Genomic DNA, 20,657 nt, shown 5'->3' with positions numbered 1-20,657 from the left:
TCCCTGGAAATCGATTATAAATAGAAATTTAAATAGCAGTTGGTTATTAGAAAAGTGCCTTTTATATAGAGGTAAAAGTATTGTTCAAAAGTTATTTCACAACCGAATACTCTCAATGACTTCAATAACATTTATTGTTGTCGTAATCATAATAACACAATACAACTAAAACGGTTTGTAATCACAATTTAAATCCATTGTTCTATAGCTGAGTATACAATGCAATAGGCAATCGAGGTTTAGCAATTGCATGCAACGGTTTCGCCAAGAAAAGATCATCTCTCGATTCAGAGAGGTCAATTTCCGATTCATTTGGCGGTGCGTCCCACGTAAACCTTGAATCAGCCTCGCAAAAAGCATTATTGTCATCGCAGACCCGAGTCCGGCGCCGATGCACCCCCGCCTTCCGGCGCCGAACGAAATGAACCTCAGTTCATTCTCCATCAGTTCAACTCCTCCACTGCCCCAACCATCATTCAAATGTCTCTCCGGCTTGAACTCCAACGGTTCGTCCCAAACATTGGGTCCATCCCTCGGCGGCCGACGAACACATGACTACCTTTAGGGATAAAGTAGCCCGCGACAATGGCATCACTGTTGGACACATGGGGAATGTTGAACGGTGCAACGGGTGAAGTCGAAAAGCTTCCCTTGCACAACATTTATGTAGTCGAGTTTCGGAATGTCGGTCTCTTGAACCAGCCTGTTTTTCCCACAACACGATCGATTTCCTCAGTTGCTTTTAGGAGAATTTCGGGTTTATTCAGCATCTCACCCATCGCCATCTGCTGCTTTGATGGATTATCCACTGAAGCTAACATTAACTCCTGCAAATAAACACACAAATTTTGCAATAATATACTTTATATAAGGGGTGAGTAAAACTTGACTAGACGACTTGAAATTCGATATTTTAGACTTGAAAAAATTCGACTTGAATTGATTGAACTCGTAATTTTATAAACTCGACTCAATTTTTTTTGAATTCGAATAACTCGACTTGAGTTATAAAATAGAACCGAATAACTCGAAATATTTATGATATTGTATATTACATATGAAAGACATAGGAAGAAATACATTTTTTTTTGAAAAATTCTAAATCGAATCTTAATTCTACCTAGTCTAAATTTCAATCACATGATACCATAAAATTGTAATATTTATAGTTAAATTTAAAAAGAAAATCGATTTTTTTTATTCAACTCAATTTGATCGAACGCTAAACCACTTAATAGTGAAGTTTTTAAGAAGTGCATTCGTAACTTTTATATGGACAATACTAGTGTTTGGACTAGGTATTTAAATATCAATCTATTTAGAATTGTGATTGTTGTATAACGAAAAATTGTCATTCTAAATCGTTATTGCACGGTTGAAATATTTCTAACGACTATAAGAGCACATACTATTACCATTATTGATAAAGTAGCCGAAAACATCACTTTAAACCACAATTTAAATCACTTGTAGGACAAACATATATCTCACCGTGCATTGGGCTTTGATCTCCTGAGCAGAAAGTGCAGGGTTCCCATTTGAATCCTTTGCTAAAATGAAGCATCAAGCAAATCTTCAGGCTCCTTCTTCTTCCCTGCTCTCCACTCTCTTAGTCTCATCAACGATGGGATCATGGTAGCCATTCACGATCCTCATAGCCTCACTTACAGTCTCTCATGTCCCTCCATCCAATGGCCTTAGCCAAGGCACATAGTCCGATAGGATGAAAGCGTTAAGGTGCTGGAGAACCGTAAACAACGATTCAACGTGTTCTTCTTCTTCATTTCCAGGCCCTCCATCTTCTTTGCCTTCTCCAAAGTATCTTTTATCAACATCCTCCTTATCACATTACCCGCATATTGCCTCGTTGCAGCTCTCACGTTTATAACACCATTGTTGTTGATGCATTGGTTGTAAATGAACCTACCGAAATTATCAGCTTCTTCTGTTCGTTTATGGAGTAACCTTTTAACTCTTGCTGGATTAATCACGTTGCAAGCAATCACTTTCCTCATTTTCTTCCATTGATCTCCCCATGGCACCAGAGCCGTCGACAAGAAACCTCGGGTAGCGTACTCGGTCGCCATCGTCTTCGGCCTGGATGCGAAAACCGAGTCGTGTTTCTTCAGGAACTCTCTAGCGATCTCCGGTGACGTAACGAAGACGACATGAGTGTTTGCGAGTCGGATACAAGCAATATCGGTTCCGAGCTGCTTCATGAGGCCGAGAATCCACCTGAAGGTCGGCTTGTTTTGCCAGAGTTCAGGAAGGTTTCCGATGACCGGCCATGGAGTTGGACCTGGTGGGAGCGGTGGTTTGTTCCTGGTAGTGACATTGCCTTTTAATTTGGCAACGACAACTAGTAAAAGAAGTGGTAAAGGAAGAGAAATGAGCAGTGTGGAGAAATCAATATCATGGGATTTGTTCCATGAAGGAAGCTGATAAATTTGAAAGGAATTATGGATCAATGAAGAGTTATCCATGTCTTGGGTATGACTAATGGATATAATGCAAGTTGCTGTTTTCTGTGTACTTGTTTGAGCAAAATGTTGATGGCAGGGCCATATATAAAGCGACTTCGAGAGAGAGCTAGACAGGCATTTAGTAGCACGTTTCTGCCATGCATATTATGCCCACTTCATTTTCTTAGTAACAGAGAGAAATGATGCAATTGGTAAAAGGAAATTTTTTTAAGGGTTAAAATAATTATTTTACAAAATATATGTGCCTTGTCAAAAAGTTTTAAAAAGTTTGAACATATATTTATCTTAGACTATTAAAAAACTAAATGGTATGATAGTTAATCTAATAGTTTTAGATTATTATTTAATTAAGTTTAAATTAAAATATTAGATCAATAAATTATTATTCGATTTAAGGAGATAAAAATTAAAATTAAAATTAATTAAATTTTACATATTCTAATATAAGAAATTCATCGTGGTTTAATAGAATAACAATTGGATATTTAATTATGAAAAATAAATCATATCATAATTAATTATTTTAATTACATGTTAGAAATTAAATTATATCTATTTTAATTATTGAATTTTTAATTTAAAATTTTAAACTTTAGACTTAAAAAATTTATCAAATAATAAAATAGAAGGAGCCCAAAATACACGATCTATGTAGAAAAACACATAAACCATGCAGCACAAATATTTGAAAACCTTTTCAAAGATAGTCATGTATCAAATTTGTATCTAACCGCAATATCATATGTTACACAAGTACTTAATTAAGATAAAATTTATTGTATTAGATATCATGACTGATCTATTTTAAAAAATACATTTTGCTACATTTTTTTTATTTGAATATCTAGGACCAATAATTGAGATCATGAACGAGAATGTGTAATATCTAAGACATAAATCTCTTAATATTTGATTCTCTCTTCCACGTATATTCAAATTGATAGAGGCATATTAGCATTTATGATATGGTTATAGAATGTTTTATGCATTGATTATGTGAATGTTTTATGCATGCATGGATATTTTTAATTATTATATATTTTGTTGAGGATGTGATTCTTAAAAGTAGAATAATTGTAATTAGGTTATTTAGATGTTTAATTGTAACAATCCGACAATTTCTTCGAGGAATAAATCACTAAATTGATTATCTTGAGGACTAATTGGATAAATTTTCACGAGTTAGGAATTTAAATTGAATTTTGGATTAATGATTAATTCCTAAAAATTGAGTTTACGAAAGATTAAGTACTAAATTGAAAGAGAGAATTTACACATAGCTAGAGTGAGAAAAAAAGGAAGAATTGGAGTCTCTTGTAACACCCCAAATTTTGGGTTAATAGTTTCAGTTTGACTCGAGAGGTGTGTGACCTCATGTTCATAATTGAAGTCGTTGGATTGATTGTGATCTAAATTAGAATCAATTTGGGCTCGATTGGCCTTTAAAAGGGGATTTTTGCATAGAAGGCAAAGTATGAGGGACCATAATGTACTTAGACCCTTTTGAAAAATCAGGTTGGTCTTTAGAAATTATAGTGATATAATACATGGGTTTTAGAAAAATTGAACACTTTCCATCTTCTTATCTTTCTTGTTTTCTTCTTCTTCTATTTCTCTTCAAGCTCCATAGATTAAAGATAGTGGTAAGGGCTTTTTCTATGTTCCATATAGTTTCAATTGACCTAAATCCTCTAGCAAATTTTTTTTGTTGATTCAAAACCTTAGTTTCCTCGCTTACTAGAGAAAGTGGGGGGTTGAGAAACCAAATCTTAGATGAAGTGGTGTGACTCAGAAATGAGCTTCATTTTGGGGTTCTAGCATCATTTTAGTGTATTTCTAATCTTCCGTGGTGTTATGGCATCCATAATCATGATGCTTTGTTGAGATTTGAGTGTTTAAGCATGTTAGGGTTTTTGATTGATTTATGATATAAATGATGGTTTGTTATAGTGCTAGATTACCCTAAATAACTCCCCTAAGTTGTAGAATAAGATTTCAGACCAATCTAGAGGGTTTGGAGAGATTTTTTTAGTGTTTCTCATGCTTAAATAAGATATTTATGGGGTTGTGTATCGATATTGGATGAACAATATTGATACTAGATGAACTAGGTTGCTTTCTAGGTATTTTGTAATGGGAGTATTGCTACTCTAAGAAGCAGTACCGATACTATACCCTTGGTATCGATACTAAGGGTGATATCAATATTGAGAATATTTTTGGCAACATCAAAGTTGTTTTTGGTATCAATACTCAAGAGAATATCGATACTTGTCTAGGGAGTATCGTACTACATGTAGGGTATCGATACTATCTATTTTGGATGGTTAAATTTGACTTCGTTAAGATTGTAAGAGTTAGAGATAACACGTAAGGGTGAGACTTAGTTTATTAGAGACTTGAATGACTAAAAGTGGCTAAAAGAACTCTTAGGAGTGAGTTATAACCAAAATAACCTTAATAGGTGTAATTAACACCCCCAACCCGTATCGATCCGAGTTTGAGGTGTCACATTGACTTTTTCAAACATTTTCTTTTCAAAATGACTAAAATTTAAATTCCTAATTCAAGAAATTGATTACTTTTCATTTATTTAAAATCAATTGGTTTTACAAAACATCTCAGAGCTTATACTATTTAAATCTTTAGACTACATGCCAACTACACTCTATATAACCAAATACATGTACTACACTACAATTTTGATCTGATTTGTGAAAAGGAGAATCTGACATGTCTTGCTCCTTTTCGCTTCTCTTCTCGTTTTCCGGAACCTACGTGTAAAACACTCACACGCTAAGTCTATGACTTAGTGAGGCATATAAAACATATAATATAAACTATAACTTCTAACAATGCATGAATAACTAATGCTATAATAACATACTCATAACCACTTTCATAAAATATATACATACATACACAAAATCATCATCCTATATGAGTGTTTACTGTTTCATATTCTTATAATCATTTAATTGTACACCACTTAGCTTATCTCACATTCTTCTGTCATTAATTAAGTCATTTATTTACTTATTCCTAATCATGTAATTATGTTCACAAATTCACATATATAATCTCTCATTTCCTTGTGTTTCCATTTAACGTTTAACCCATAACTTCTCATTACATATTCTATATCATATTCTTGTATACTAATTCTTATATTTATTAATTCATTTTTTCCTAATTTTTGTTACATAAACATATATTGCATAACTTATTTTTTTGATTCTCCTGATATTCTCATACGATTTCTTAGATTTTTTTTACTAAATTTCATATCACTTAAGAATTTAACAAGGTTAGATCCCAGTTCTATTTAAACATATACACCTTCCTACACAACTTATCTAATACTCTTATACTTATTTATATACATATTTTATAGTTAATATATATCTGCTTTATCTCAATTCTCATTAATCATATAGTCCACCACCTCATTACCTATATATATTTATAGAGTTCAATATATTTCTCATGTAATTACTTATAAAATATCATATAAGTTTATTATATTCTTATATTCAAATACATCATACCAACATATTTCATATAGAAACTATAACATATGCAATAAATGAAACTCATACACTCATATCCAATTGCTCAATCACATATAACAATCATATTAAGTTTATTTATTTTATCTCTTTATTGACCCATATACACTTAGGAGAACTAAGATATGTGAGTTCATTGAGGTTGTGCACTTATGCTATCACCACAGCTCGAATAATCCCACTAGGGACACTGAATATCCCGAAGGACCACTATGTCCCCAAAGACGACTCCTTAAGAACCATATACATAATACAATGGACCAAATAAGTGTACCAATATACCACATATATGTTCCACGAAATTACATATATGTCCCGAAGGACCACATATAACCCTCGACTCTTGGTATGCCAACTATACCTCTGGCTCTCATGACACGTAACATGGGCATCATTATTATGTTTACCATATATTCACATAGCCATATCACATAGAAACATATTCTTATACTTTCTCATCATATCACTCATATCATATGGCTTATCTCTTGTGATCTTGTAATCATATCACTTATACTCATATAGCTCATATCCACAAGGCTTATCTCATATACATATGTTCACATACTTTATGGTCACATAGCTATTACCCTTTTCACACATAGTCACCTAGGTCCACATTATTTAGATTACTTCACCTTTCATATATTCATATAATTCATTATCACATAATTGATATCTTAATCACATAACAATAACATACATTTACACAGATCATATAACATATACAATACTATATCAAACATATAGTCATATCAATAACATGCTTATATTTATGATTTCATGTATGCTAATATGAAATAGACTTTCACAAGTCTATTTCCATTCATCGTTATATACTAACTAATATACACTCACCTGGCCTCACTAGTCCGTACCAATCTCTTCTCTTTATCGATGACTGTTGTCAACTTGTCCGGACAATACTCTTGATCGATATCTACACAACTATACATATTATATACCTATCAGCATTCCCAATATCATGATTCTAATCCTTCATTTCTTAAACTAAAGGAAAAGCTACTTTCATTTCTTATTTAAAGTAGGTATCGGTACACCCCATAGGGTATCGATACATCCCTTAACTGATGTATGATACACTACCTCTGTATCGATACACAAATTACATTCGAAAACTTTCGTTTCAAGGGGGTATCGATACACTGCCTATGTATCGGTAACCTTTGAATATCTTCTTGAATTTTACTCTTGAGGTATCGATACTGTTGAATGGGTACCGATGCCCCTTGCCCAGAAATCGCTTGTTAAGCCCAAAAATTACTTTATTTCATATCAAATATTCATATATCATCCCCTTTCATATTCTTAACTTACATACATATGCTTAAACTTATTTATACTCATTTATCATATCTTTAACCTCAAAATCTCATCCTGCATATGGAATTCATGAATCATACCAAAATTTCTACTTGTTCTAAATCCACTTCTAACACTTCATATCTTTTAATTTAACTATTGACAAGTCAAATTCAACTTCAAATCTATTAACTCCTTCTATTTCAATAATACACTTAAAAACTCATTTTTCTTAATTTCTCATAACTTGTTAATCTTTGAGTTTTAAGCCACTTAAAGCTTCCCTTAAGCTTTCTTAATACGCCAAGAATCAACACTAAGATTAAAACTCAAGAAATAATCATTTAACCAAAACTCACCTTAGAAAATGGAGCTCACGGTAGAGAGGAGGAAGAAGAAGCTCATCTCCAGATTTTCCTCTTTTCTCTCCCATTCCCACGTGTATTACCCCTTTAAAGAGAAAAATAAAAATCTTCTCTTAGAAAAGACCACATACCCTTATTACTTTAAAACTTTACAATTAAATCCAATATCAAATTCTCTAATAAGGTCCCTAAACTTTTAACTTGTTTCAAAATTGAGCACCAAGTTTTTAGAATTTGTATTTTAGTCACTGACCGGCTTTTGGGATGTTAGAATTCTCCCTCCTTTTAAGAAAATTCGTCCTCGAATTTTCATTGAACACCTTAATAAGAACATATCTTTGATGTTCTCATGTTGTTTTCCCTACCTTATTCATTCGCAATTGCATCAACGATTTGCCTTCAATTTCCAAAGAACCTAGTCCATTCTATTTTCTCTTCTTCTATTGTACACTTAGTTTTAACTGTTAAAAATTCATATCATGACACTTATTATATAAACAGTAACATTCATTCTTATCACTCAAGATCATAAATCAATTGATTCCCTTCGTCAATCTCTAATTGACTTACAATAATAACTCAATCTTTACTCCTTCCAAATAGCATGTTTGTTATTGATAACTTGATCAAAAGAATATATAATAATTCAACTGTATTTTGAACTTCCTTAATATCTATAAACATTTCTTATTCATCTGACTATGTCTACTTGACCAAGAAACATAACCTTAAACGTTCATCATATATGATTAACATACATTTTACCAAATCAAACAATCTCTTTATAAAACCTTACATACTTTTATTTATGTATCAAACTTATAGTCTACTCCTCCATAATTTTTTCACCCTTGATCCTTTAAACAATATCTTTTTATTTTCCTTATCCATTTATCCTTTCATAATCAAAATCTCCTTATAACATAACTTAACCATATCTTTCACCCATGTTCTTATACTCTTTTTATATCACTTATACTTATCCTTGATACCCCCTCTTTATTACCTCTTCATAACTCTTATAATCCATATGAATTACCCAAAACTCATGTTCTTTACAAAATCCTTATTGTATTACAATATACATATTCTACTACTATCTTTAGCTTCCTTGGGATACATAAATCCTTTTCTTCTTAGCTATACCACCTTTACATAATTAGAACACCACCACATCCATATCCATATAAACTTTATTAACTTAACTTTATCTTTCCTTCAAATCTTATAACTCTATTATTCATACCATTATAGCTAATCAGTAACAACTTTTCAATCTAGGGCATAAGCCCTAAACAAACTAATCGATTATATACATCCTTTCAATTGAAATCAAACTAGTATAATGTACTCACTTATCAAACCCACACTCTTATTCATATACAATATTATTCCCTTGTCTCCTTTACTACCTTACATTTCCATGATCAAAATACATAATCCTATCTCAATCCACGTTATACTTAGTTATCTTACCCTGACATCGTCTTCTAATCCTTTAACTTTAATACACTTACTATCACATAACTCTATTAGTCAGCACCAGTTCTTCAAGTCTAAAGAGTAAACCTTCATCGAACCATTAATATGCATTCTTTCCAGTCGAAATTAACCTATCAATAATTTATTTAACTTATCAAATCCACATTCATTCTCATACACCAAGTAGTTTTCGTTGTTCAAACTCAACATTCTAACTTCATTTGTCTTATAAAATGATCACCAATGTACCCATTCTTAAACTTTTCTTTTCAATCCTTAGCTTACTCAAACATACGAATCCTCACCTCCTTCACTATATCACATTTATATGATCAAAATAAACAACTGTATCTAGATCCCCTTTATATTTGGTTATCTTAACCTATTAATATCTTAATATCTTATAATTCTAATACATTTTCATCACATACTCTTGTTAGCCAACGCTAACTCTTTCCATCTAGAATACGAACCTTATCATATCCACACTCTTACTTATGCACAATTTTATCCCTTTATTTCAAATTCATAACTTGGCTTCATTTATCCTATAAACTGGTCAATAATATACTTATTCTTGAACTCTTCTACAAATTCCTAACCACATCATTTGATCTTTTAACATCCTTATGGTGACACTTGTTCACCATCCACGTAATAATGAAACTACTCCCTATCACTTTTCCGATTAAAAATAGTGAAGACTTTCTATCATTATTCTGTTATGATTTCAACTTTCTGAAATCAACCTTTGATCTTACGAGGCACTTCTTGAGGTGCTTGCTCTTCATCCTGCCTGGCCAGGGCAGGTGAATTGCTATCACCATCAAGTCTATCACCTCTCACTTCTTTCGAAGCTCTCATTATCATACTTCTATTATAACGTAATAATCTAATTTTATTAACAAGACAACACCCTCCTTACACTATCAGATCAGAAATTTTCACTTTGAGTTGGCATGCACACTTTTTAAAACTTTTACCTACACATATCATATAACATATACAATACTATATACACATATATTCATATCAATAACAGCTTATTTATGATTTAATGTATGCTAATATAGGAAATAGACTTGTCACAAGTCTTATTTCCATTCATCGTTATATACTAACTAATATGCACTCACCTGGCCTCACTAGTCTGTACCAATCTCTTATCTCTTTATCGATGACTGTTGTTTGTCAACTTGTCCGGATATTGCTCTCGATCAATATCGACACAACCATACATATTATATACTATCAGCATTCCCAATATCATGATTCTGATCCTTCATTTCTTAAACTAAAGGAAAGGCTACTTCATTTCTATTTAAAGAAGGTATCGATACCCATATAGGGTATCGATACATCCCTAACTGAGGTATCGATATACTACATATGTACGATACAAAATTACATTCGAAAACTTTCATGTCAAGGGGGTATCGATACACTGCCTATGTATCGATAAACTTTGAATATCTTCTTGAATTTAACTCTTGAGGTATTGGTACATCTTGAATGGGTACCGATACCCGTTGCCCAGAAATCACTTGTTAAACCCGAAAATTACTTCATTTATCTCAAATACTTCATATATCATCCCGTTTCATATTCTTAACTTACATACATATGCTTAAACTTATTTATACTCATTTATCATATCTTTAACCTCAAAATCTCATCCTGATATGGAATTCATGAATCAACTTATTCTAAATCCACTTCAAACACTTCATCTTTCAATTTAATCATTGACAAGTGAAATTCAACTTCAAAAACTATTAACTCCTTCTAATTCAATAATTCACTTAAATACTCATTTTTCTTAATTTCTCATAACTTGTTAATCTTTGAGTTTTAAGTCACTTAAAGCTTACCTTAAGCTTTCTTAATACACGAAGAATCAAAACTAAGCTTAAAACTCAAGAAATAATCATTTACCAAAACTCACCTTAGAAAATGGAGCTCACGATAGAGAGAAAGAAGAAGAAGCTCATCTCAGATTTTCCTCTTTTCTCTCCTATTCCCACATGTATTACCCTTTAAAGAGAAAAATAAAATATCTCTTAGAAAAGACCATAATACCCTTATTACTTTCAAGTTTTACAATTAAATCCAACATCAAAATTCTCTAATAAGGTCCCTAAAACTTTTAACATATTTCAAAATAAGCACCAGTTTTTAGAATTTGCATTTAGTCACAACCCAGCTTTTGGGATGTTACAGTAATACTTCAAATTATCCTCAATTGAGAACACATTGAGTAATCATGAGCGATGGATCATTATGAAGAACGTACTAGCCAGCGAGGTGATGAACCACATGAATAGTATGATAGAGAAATCATGTACTACATGGACATCGATAACCAATGACGTACAAGTCATCCTTCTAATTCAATGGTGAATTGAGGGAAGGTGTAGTGACAGCGACAAGGGAGTCACTATCGAATAGTGAAACCAAGTTAAGTGTCTAGTTGGTGAATAATACACCATTGAGTAACGGTAATAGTACTTTTTGTAAAAGCATAAAACGCTGAGAGGCCTCATTAGAAACAAAATACTAAAATTCCCTTAGGTGTTAAATGATTAAATATAGTGGTTAATGAACTAATAGATGTAATAGACTAATAAACCCTTGCGGAACTTTCTAGATTATAGAATAACCAAGCGAATAGTGAGTGAGGGGATGACCTCACTTAAGTGTGGTGAACTATGCTAGTGTGTAACTGAACTACCGTAGTTGCCTTGGTGTGGCATTGATTGTTTTGTGGCCTTTGGGCACCCAGGTATTCATGTGTGATTGTAGTATTATTATACAGTAGGTATATTTAATGATTGGCTTGACGGATGTGTGAGATTGAGCCAATGCTATTTTTGAGCAGGAATTGTATTGAGGCTTATGTGAGATCAAGTTCTCCCAGGGTCTACCTGAAAGTTGTGTGAGGACCAAGAGATCATTTAGGAGCTTAATGGGAATTTTAACGAGGTTATATGATTACCAGGTTTCCCTAGTTATGAATAGTTCTGATGAATTGATTAGACCAAGTACTAGCAGTGTTTGTCTGTGTATTTAGAGAATGAACAGTAACATATTGTTGTTAGAGAACCATATATATACACTCATGGTGAGACCCTCACAGATACAAAGAGAAGCATGAGACTCTTACATAGTGATAGAACTTGAACCTTAAGTAGAAAACACTTGATTTCGATCTTGTATGTACCTACTACTTATCTCCATGTTTTCTAGTATGATTATGTTTATGAGATTTATATACTGCTCTAGATTCGCGATTATACTACTAGGGTTTTTAAGCTTAGCGTTTAGATATTTCCATTCGCATGTTAGTAGCTTAATCCATTTAAGGAGTATTATCAAAGCAGGACTTCCAGCATCCCTTTCATAATATTGTATTGAAGTTTTTAGTAGGCATGCGAATTAATAAGACCATTACTTATGTATTTGGATATGCAAACTTTGAGTTGTATCATTTGATTTAAACATGTCACAGAGATATGGTTTGTAAAAGTGTTTTATATATGTTAATTTAGAAAATGTATTATGTTTTAAATGGAAATGAAAAAGGTTTTTAAACTAGTGGTTTCCTAGGTAGCTCAATGTGGCACTTTAGGCCTAATAGAGTTTAGAGTGTTATATTTAGTGGTATCAAAACTTAGGTTGATTAGATCTTTTGAATCAGTGGTTGGTTATAGTAAGGTATCATTGGATACATGCCCCTAGGTTCAAGAAGTACTCTTGTAAGTCTGAAATGTTGATGGTGCTTACCCTCTTTAACTGTGTTTTCAAAGATTTCTTGATGGCCAATGGTTTTAACCGTAGTCTTGAGGATAAGATGAAGAGTCATGCCTCCCATCTCGATAATGTTGACAATGAGTTCATGACAAGGATAGAGGATCAAGGGGTTTGGTTAGGTACATGATTCATTGAGGTGACTTACTTTAGAGGTTTAACTTCACTCTTAGAGATATAGTGGATGATATTCCCAGATTGTAGATTGTTCAGCCAGCCACCAAAGTACTTTAGCATCGATAGAGTCCCGATAGAGAGATTAAAGAGTATAAGACAACTGAATTCTATGTTTCGGGTGATGATAACCCGATTTCAGACGATCAGTGGTTGAGAGAGATTACGAGGACCTTAAGATAGCTTTACCTTACCCCAGAGGGTAAGTTAAAGTGTGGTACCTCTTAACTCAAGGATGACACTATCAACTGATAGGAGACTGTAAAGATGGATCTATAGTCCAAGATACTTGTATGAGATCAGTTCCTGAGTGAATTTAGAGGCAAGTATATCAGCGAAGCACACATGGATAGGTTGGAGATACAGTTCTATTAGCTAGTTCAAAGAGATCATTCAGTGTACGATTACTAGAGAGATTTTATTCGATTGAGTTGCTATGATCTAGAGATAATTATGATCGAATCCTTGAGGTGTAAGAGGCTCCTTGAGGGGTTTCATATTGATATTTATAGACAGTTTGTGTAAACCCTCCTAGAGGTTTTTTCGAGTTACCACAATAAGCTAAAACCGTGAAAAGGGTACATAGTATGATGAAGAGTTTGATGGGTGAGACTAGCACTATAGTATGAAGACCTCAATACCAATAGAATTATCTCATCTAGTGGCCAAGAGGGCTAAGGATTTTCATGACTAGAGGATTGATGTTAGCTGAGTCACTCCATCTGAGTCAGAAGTCAAACATAAGGTCTCGTAGGAGACTACTAACTCCATCATCTGTGGCAACCACAGGATGTTCCAATAGACTTTCAACGCTTCTAGATTCTAAGCATTATGATGAGAATCATCAAGGGAAGTGTTTTACACTCTCTAGAAAGTGTTATAGATGTGAATCCTTGGAGCATATGGTGAGTGATTGTCCTAGTTTGGATAGTGATGTCTCAATTCGACCTCGGAGAGTGATCTCAGTACCCCAAAATGGTAGAGAGCCTACCCAGAGGGGTGTCAGCGTTATGATCAGATATGAGAGTAGGGAAGTGGAGTGGCATGCTCATGATTTGACTAGGAACATTCCCAGATAGACTCAAACATGTGAATAATGTTCCTAATTTCGACAATGATTTTCTGCTCAAGGCATCAGCCACTACATTTGCCTTCCCTGGGTGGTAGTCGATCATACAATCATAATTCTTTAACAACTCGACCCACCTATGTTGCCTCAATTTCAACTAAGTATGTACTAAAGGCTTTTTTTGATCGGTGAAGATGTGGCACTTCTCACCAAACAGGTAAGCCTCTAAATCTTCAATGCGAAAACAATGCCACAAACTCTAAGTTATGGATGGCGTAACTATGTTTGTGTGTCTTAAGTCGATGGGATAAATAAGTCACAACCTTTCCTTTATGCTTTAGAATGCACCCCAGGTTATTTAACGAAGCATTATTGAACACTGTGAAGTCTTTTTTCGACTCAAGTTGGGTTAGAATTGGGGCCTAAGTTAGGATAGCCTTCAACTGTTCAAAGCTCTTCTATCGCTTCTTGTCCCACATGAAATGGACTCCTTTCTGAATTAACTTGGTCATCAATGATGCTATCATTGAGAAACATTTAAATCGATGATAGTACCCACAAGACCTAAGAAACTACACACCCCAGTTATGTTATTTAGGTGTTCCCAGTCAAGCACTACTTGAATCTTCTGAAGGTCAGCCCGAATTTCATTTGCTGCAATGATATGTCCCATAAATACAACCTCTGACAACCAAAACTCACACTTTTAAAACTTGGTAAACAATTATTGTTCTCGAAGTATTTGTAAAACTATACTGAGGTGCTAGTTATTTATGAAGACCACCAATAACTGATCTAGGTACGGGTGGAAAACTTGATTCGTTAAGTCCATGAATACCATTGGGGCATTGAGAAGTACAAACGATATTACCAGGAACTCATAATGACCATGCCTCATCCTAAAAGTTGTCTTTGGTATCTTAACCTTCAATTGGTAGTACCTCGACCTTAAGTCACTCTTGGAGTAAACACATGCTCCTTTAAGCTGGTCAAATAGGTTATCTATTCTAGAGAGAGGATAATGATTTTTGATGGTTAACTTGTTTTGCTGACGGTAGTCGAGACACAACCTCATTAACACATCATTTGTAACACCCATTTCCCGTATACGTTTCCATACACAAGTCATAGGTGTCACATGACTTTTAAAAACATTCACTCATTTGTAAAACCCATAAAATTTTGTTTCGAAACTAAAACATTCGTTAAAACATATTACTAAAAATTATGTTTTTAAGTACATTCCATAGCATTTTTCTTAAAGTCGATTACGTGCCAGCTAGTTTTCAAAATAAACATGATTTTCTTACTGTTACTGATAAGAGGTAACCTTAGATTGATGATAGCTACTACTGCACCCCTTACCCGGCTAGTCTTTCCTTTTACCTACGTGTGAAATCAACACACGTTAAGTATTTACTTAGTGAGACAAAACATTGTAAATAAACTGCAATTTATATATAAGTATATCATGGCTATTTAATTAGAACTAAATTGCATACTCCATTAAGATCAATTAAATCCTTCTCAGTTAAACCAATTTTTTTCATACAATCATTGAAATTATTCTTAGTATGCCCATCATACTTATTTTTTTTGTATATTTTTTCCCAATTATTCTTTATTTTCCTTGTGTATGTTAAATGGGAAAGTAATGTACATGTATTACACCAAAATATCAAATGGTCATTTATCTTTTATAAATTCCATGAGTGGAAACTTTTATGACGTTAATACACAGTTATGTATTTTCATTTGTGGCATCCTTTCATACCGATAATGAATTGTTATGCATTTTTATTTATGGCATCCTTTCATGCCAATAATGCAACGTTATGTATTTTCATTTATGTCATCCTTTTATGCCGATAATGCACTGTTATACATTTTCATTTATATCATCCTTTCATGCCGAAAATGCATAAATAATGCACCGTTATGCATTTTCATTTATGGCATCCTTTCATGCTGATAATGCACCGTTATGCATTTTCATTTATGGAATCTTTTCATGATGATAATACACCGTTATGCATTTTCATTTATGGCATCCTTTCATACCGATAATGCACCGTTATTCAATTTTTATTTATAGCATCCTTTCATGCCGATAATGCACCGTTATTCATTTTCATTTATGGCATTCTTTCATGCAGATAATGCAACATTATGCATTTTCATTTATTGTATCCTTTCATGCCGATAATGCACCGTTATGTATTTTCATTTATGGCATCCTTTCATGCCGATAATGCACCATTATGCATTTTCATTTATGGCATCATTTCATGCCGATAATGCACCATTATGCATTTTCATTTATGGCATCCTTTCATGCCGATAATGCACTATTATGCATTTTCATTTATGGCATCCTTTCATGCCGATAATGCACTGTTATGCATTTTTTATTCATTCATTCATTTTAGTGGAGTTCTTACTCTAAAACGTATTCATAATATCATTTTCATTCATATAATGAAAGTATATTAAATATTGTAAAAAAACATTAAATCAAAACATTCTAAGTTGTCCCATTGCGAGTCTTCCTCATCTCATATAAATACAATAAATGCACTCAATTGATATATCTTCCTAGTATGTTGTAATGACGTCCAACTACTAGACAACTTTATCCTTGCCCTTTTTCTTGCTTGACTCGGGAGCTGTGTTATGATCTACACAAGCATCCATTAAGTACACATACTATACCAATTTTTAGTATACTCTCTAACATTTATACTTTAATAATACTCAAAAGTACTATTATTTTCAATTTCTATTACAATTCCAACCTATCTTACAATTTTAGGCTCAATAGTATCGGTGCCCCTACCATGGTATCGATACTTGTATACTATGGTACTGATACTCCCTTCCAGTACTGATACCAACATTCTGGAATCCATGGTATCGATACCTTTCTCTTAGTATCAATACCCACATTAATATCGATACTAATTGCATCAGTATTAATAATGTTCATCGATATTCTTCAAATTTAAACCTATAGTATCGGTATTGTTCTTCCAGTACCAATACCCCTACCCAGATTTTCCATTTTTTTAGCTCGATTTTCACTAAATTTTCGTTTAATTCTCTTACTTTTACCTCTAACAATACCCTTACACTTAACATCACTTAATCCAACTAATTTTCCTCCATTTAGCTTCTTATAACATTCAAATTCTCTAAAGAACATCTCAAACCAAGAATCCTACTACTTTTTAACATGATTTTAATTGCATCCAATGCTTCTAATCTCTTATTTACTTCTTTGACAAGTCAAATATGCTAGTAAATCTCAATAAAAAACTCATATTTCAATATATCATTCAAAAACTCATTTTCTTCAATCTCAAATAAATCATCCATCTCTTAGTTTTAATTCTATTTAACCCTTCCTTAAGCCTCTATAACACTCAAGGTTTCAAGAGCAAACTAAAAACGAAAGGAAAAGCTAGCTAAATGAAGCTAGCTAGATGAAGTCTTACTTTTGGCTATGGAGGAGAGCACTTTCACGGGAAAGAAGAAGAGAAATAGCTTAGTGTATTTTCACTTTCCCCTTTTCCCCCTTTTTTTAATATCCTAATAAAATGAATTTTAAATTCATTTCCCTTTAAAGGACCAAAATGCACTCTTTATTCTTCTATTGTTACTAATTGGTCTTAAACACTATTTCTAAATCATTTCTTATTCTTTATCATTTATTCAAATTAATCCTCAAATTTAAAATCTTTTCAATAAAGTCACTAACCTACTATTTGGGGTATTACATCATTTTTCTTTACAAAGAGGATTGTTGCTTCCCAAAGAGAAATGCTTGGCTGAATAAAATCTTTCTATAACAACTCTTGAATTTGGGCTTTCAACTCATTTAGTTTCATGGGTGGCCTGTAATAGGGACAATAGATGTTAGAATAAATCATGGCATTACTTCGATGCCAAACTCTAGTTCTCAGTCAGGTGGTAAACATGACAACTTCTCTGGAAACACGTTAGGGAAGTCTCAAACAGTTCATATATCATTGAGTGTTGCAACTGCAACTCAAGTATCAACCAAATGAGCTAGAAAATCTTCACAACCCCGATCAATCATCCTTTGTGTCCTTACGACCGACACTATCTTTGAATACCTTGACTTCTTGCTAGTCATCATAACCTTAGTTCCATCAACCTTAATGAGTTTAAGTTGCCTAGCTTAGCATTTAAAACTAGCAACATGCTCCGAAAGCTAATATATGTTTAAAATCATGTCAAACTCTCTGAAAGTAACTCTATTAGATTGCATAAAAAAGTCTAATCCTAAGGGGCTAGACACTCAGACTCATATCTCTAAGTTATCTGCTATAATGGTTTTCTCTTAAACAAGATCAGAACAAATGTAAGATTGTGTGGACCCTAGATCTACTAAACCAATAACTAGAATAAAGAACACGACAAAGGTACCCGATATCACATAAGCTACGTCACACTGTTCTTAAGACCTAATCGTATACTATCGTGAGACTATTCTCGACTCAGAAATAACTACCGATATGGTTATCCCATACTAAATTATTCATGTATGGTGCTACCACCCTTCAAGGGCCCTCGACCTTGCCGATCTAATGGTGCTGATCTCTAGGTCATTGTTGGGACAACACCTTGTGCTCTAAGACAATCAAACAAAATGGTCTAGCAACCTGGAACCGTAGTATCCTCGGGTCCCATGCTGACATACTCCAGGGTGTCTCTTACAACAGGATGGGTGGGATGAATGAGATGGGGCCCTCGTTGATATGCTGGAGCTAACCCCAGAAGTTACATGAACCTTGTGAATCCTTGGCCCTTTTAACCAATGTTTAAAAAGACCTCACTTGTTCTATATATCTCTGGCTCTTACCTACCACGCCACTCGTAGCTCTAGATCTCATACTTAGAACCCTTTCAATCATCTTCGTTTGGAGAGTCAGCTCAACAAAGACTCTGGGAGTATCAATAGCTAGATGAGTAAGGATATTGAGGTAGTGGTCCTATCTAAACCTCCTATAGTGGTGGTACTCAAATGCGACCAACTTTGACGCACACCGACTCAATTGGAGAACTTCTTCTCGTACTCAAATACGAACTTTTCTCCTTGAGTTAGATATAGAAATTGATCCCTCAACTCATCGGTGTGAGCGTCTCTAATGTACTTCTTCCTAAACTCTAACAATAAGTGCTCCCACATTGGTCTCTAAGGCTCTATGGCCATCTCGATGGTCTACCACCAGTCTATGGTGTCACTCTTTAGTAGAGAAGTAACGTACTCGAGTTTACCCTTAGGGGTAAGGTGAAACTGTCAGAGCATCTAAAACTTCTCTCATGCACTGATCATCATCTATTGGGTCATCTCTAGATTCGAATAAATATGTTCCTAACTATTTCTATATGATCTCGAAAGAAGGTCATCTCATTAACCCTTACGTATCTTAAAATCTCAAACTCTAAGTTCGGGATAAACTCATAATCGGTATCGCCAGCTAGGGAGGCAAAACTCTCGTCTCTACCCTCTTGACTAGGATTTGTGCTATTGTCTATAGATTTTTTTTTTTAAATTAAGAAAAGAAAAGATGAGTCATTATCGCTATCCTAGACACAAAGAAAGTCTTGACACTCTAAAGGCATGTACCCATATTGAAACTTTTCTGACTCTAATCCTTGAGTCCTAGGAACGAATGAATCTAACGTTATGATACCACTAAATGTAACACTCTAATCTAATACGACCAGAAGATCGATGGACTAAAGTATTACAAGGGACCAACTAACCTAAATTTTTTTCTTGAAAATAATTAAAAAGCATCATTTAAAAATTATCTATAGAAGTTATAAGATAAAAGCATTGTATTTGAGTTTACAAATATGTGGATCTCCCAAAATACATCCTAAAAGTTAGACATAGAATGTTTCAAAATAGAGTTACAACTTGAATACATGAAGGTTTATGAATAGTAAATTCCCTCTAGTAAGTAAATCAAGACGTGCTCTATTTCTCTAGATGATATAGAAAAGGAAATTGCACGATAAGCTCCTTGATGATCCTCCTAAGAACCTACGCATGGAAACAAATTCTGAACATTGATCTCACAAGCTCAGTGCCACACTAATAACTAAATTTTACAACAAGCATCCACTACATGGCCATGCTAGTAAATAGAAACATTAGCATACGAGTATGCTATGATAAACACACATGCAGAGGTTGCCATCATGATGAGGTTAGAGGGTTTCACTATATCTCGAGACACACACTCCTCTAGCCTACCTAGGGTGAGATCTGAAATTTTTGTATCAGAAACATACACCCAGCCGACCTACACCTTGCAAGTACAAGGGGCATATGCACCTTTCCAGCAAATGA

At 33.7% G+C, this 20,657-nt stretch overlaps 1 pseudogene; it reads right to left on the bottom strand.

Annotated features, from left to right (window-relative positions):
- Positions 1 to 202: 202 nt before the first annotated feature.
- On the bottom strand, positions 203 to 2,483 carry LOC120129493 (annotated as a pseudogene).
- Between the last annotated feature and the right edge of the window lie 18,174 nt (positions 2,484 to 20,657).

Source organism: Hibiscus syriacus, unplaced genomic scaffold, assembly GCF_006381635.1.
Source record: "Hibiscus syriacus cultivar Baekdansim isolate YM2019G1 unplaced genomic scaffold, ASM638163v2 tig00110500_pilon, whole genome shotgun sequence".
Taxonomy (NCBI): Eukaryota; Viridiplantae; Streptophyta; class Magnoliopsida; order Malvales; family Malvaceae; genus Hibiscus; species Hibiscus syriacus.
Note: the sequence above shows the minus strand (reverse complement) of the source record. Positions and strands in the feature narration are given on the sequence as shown.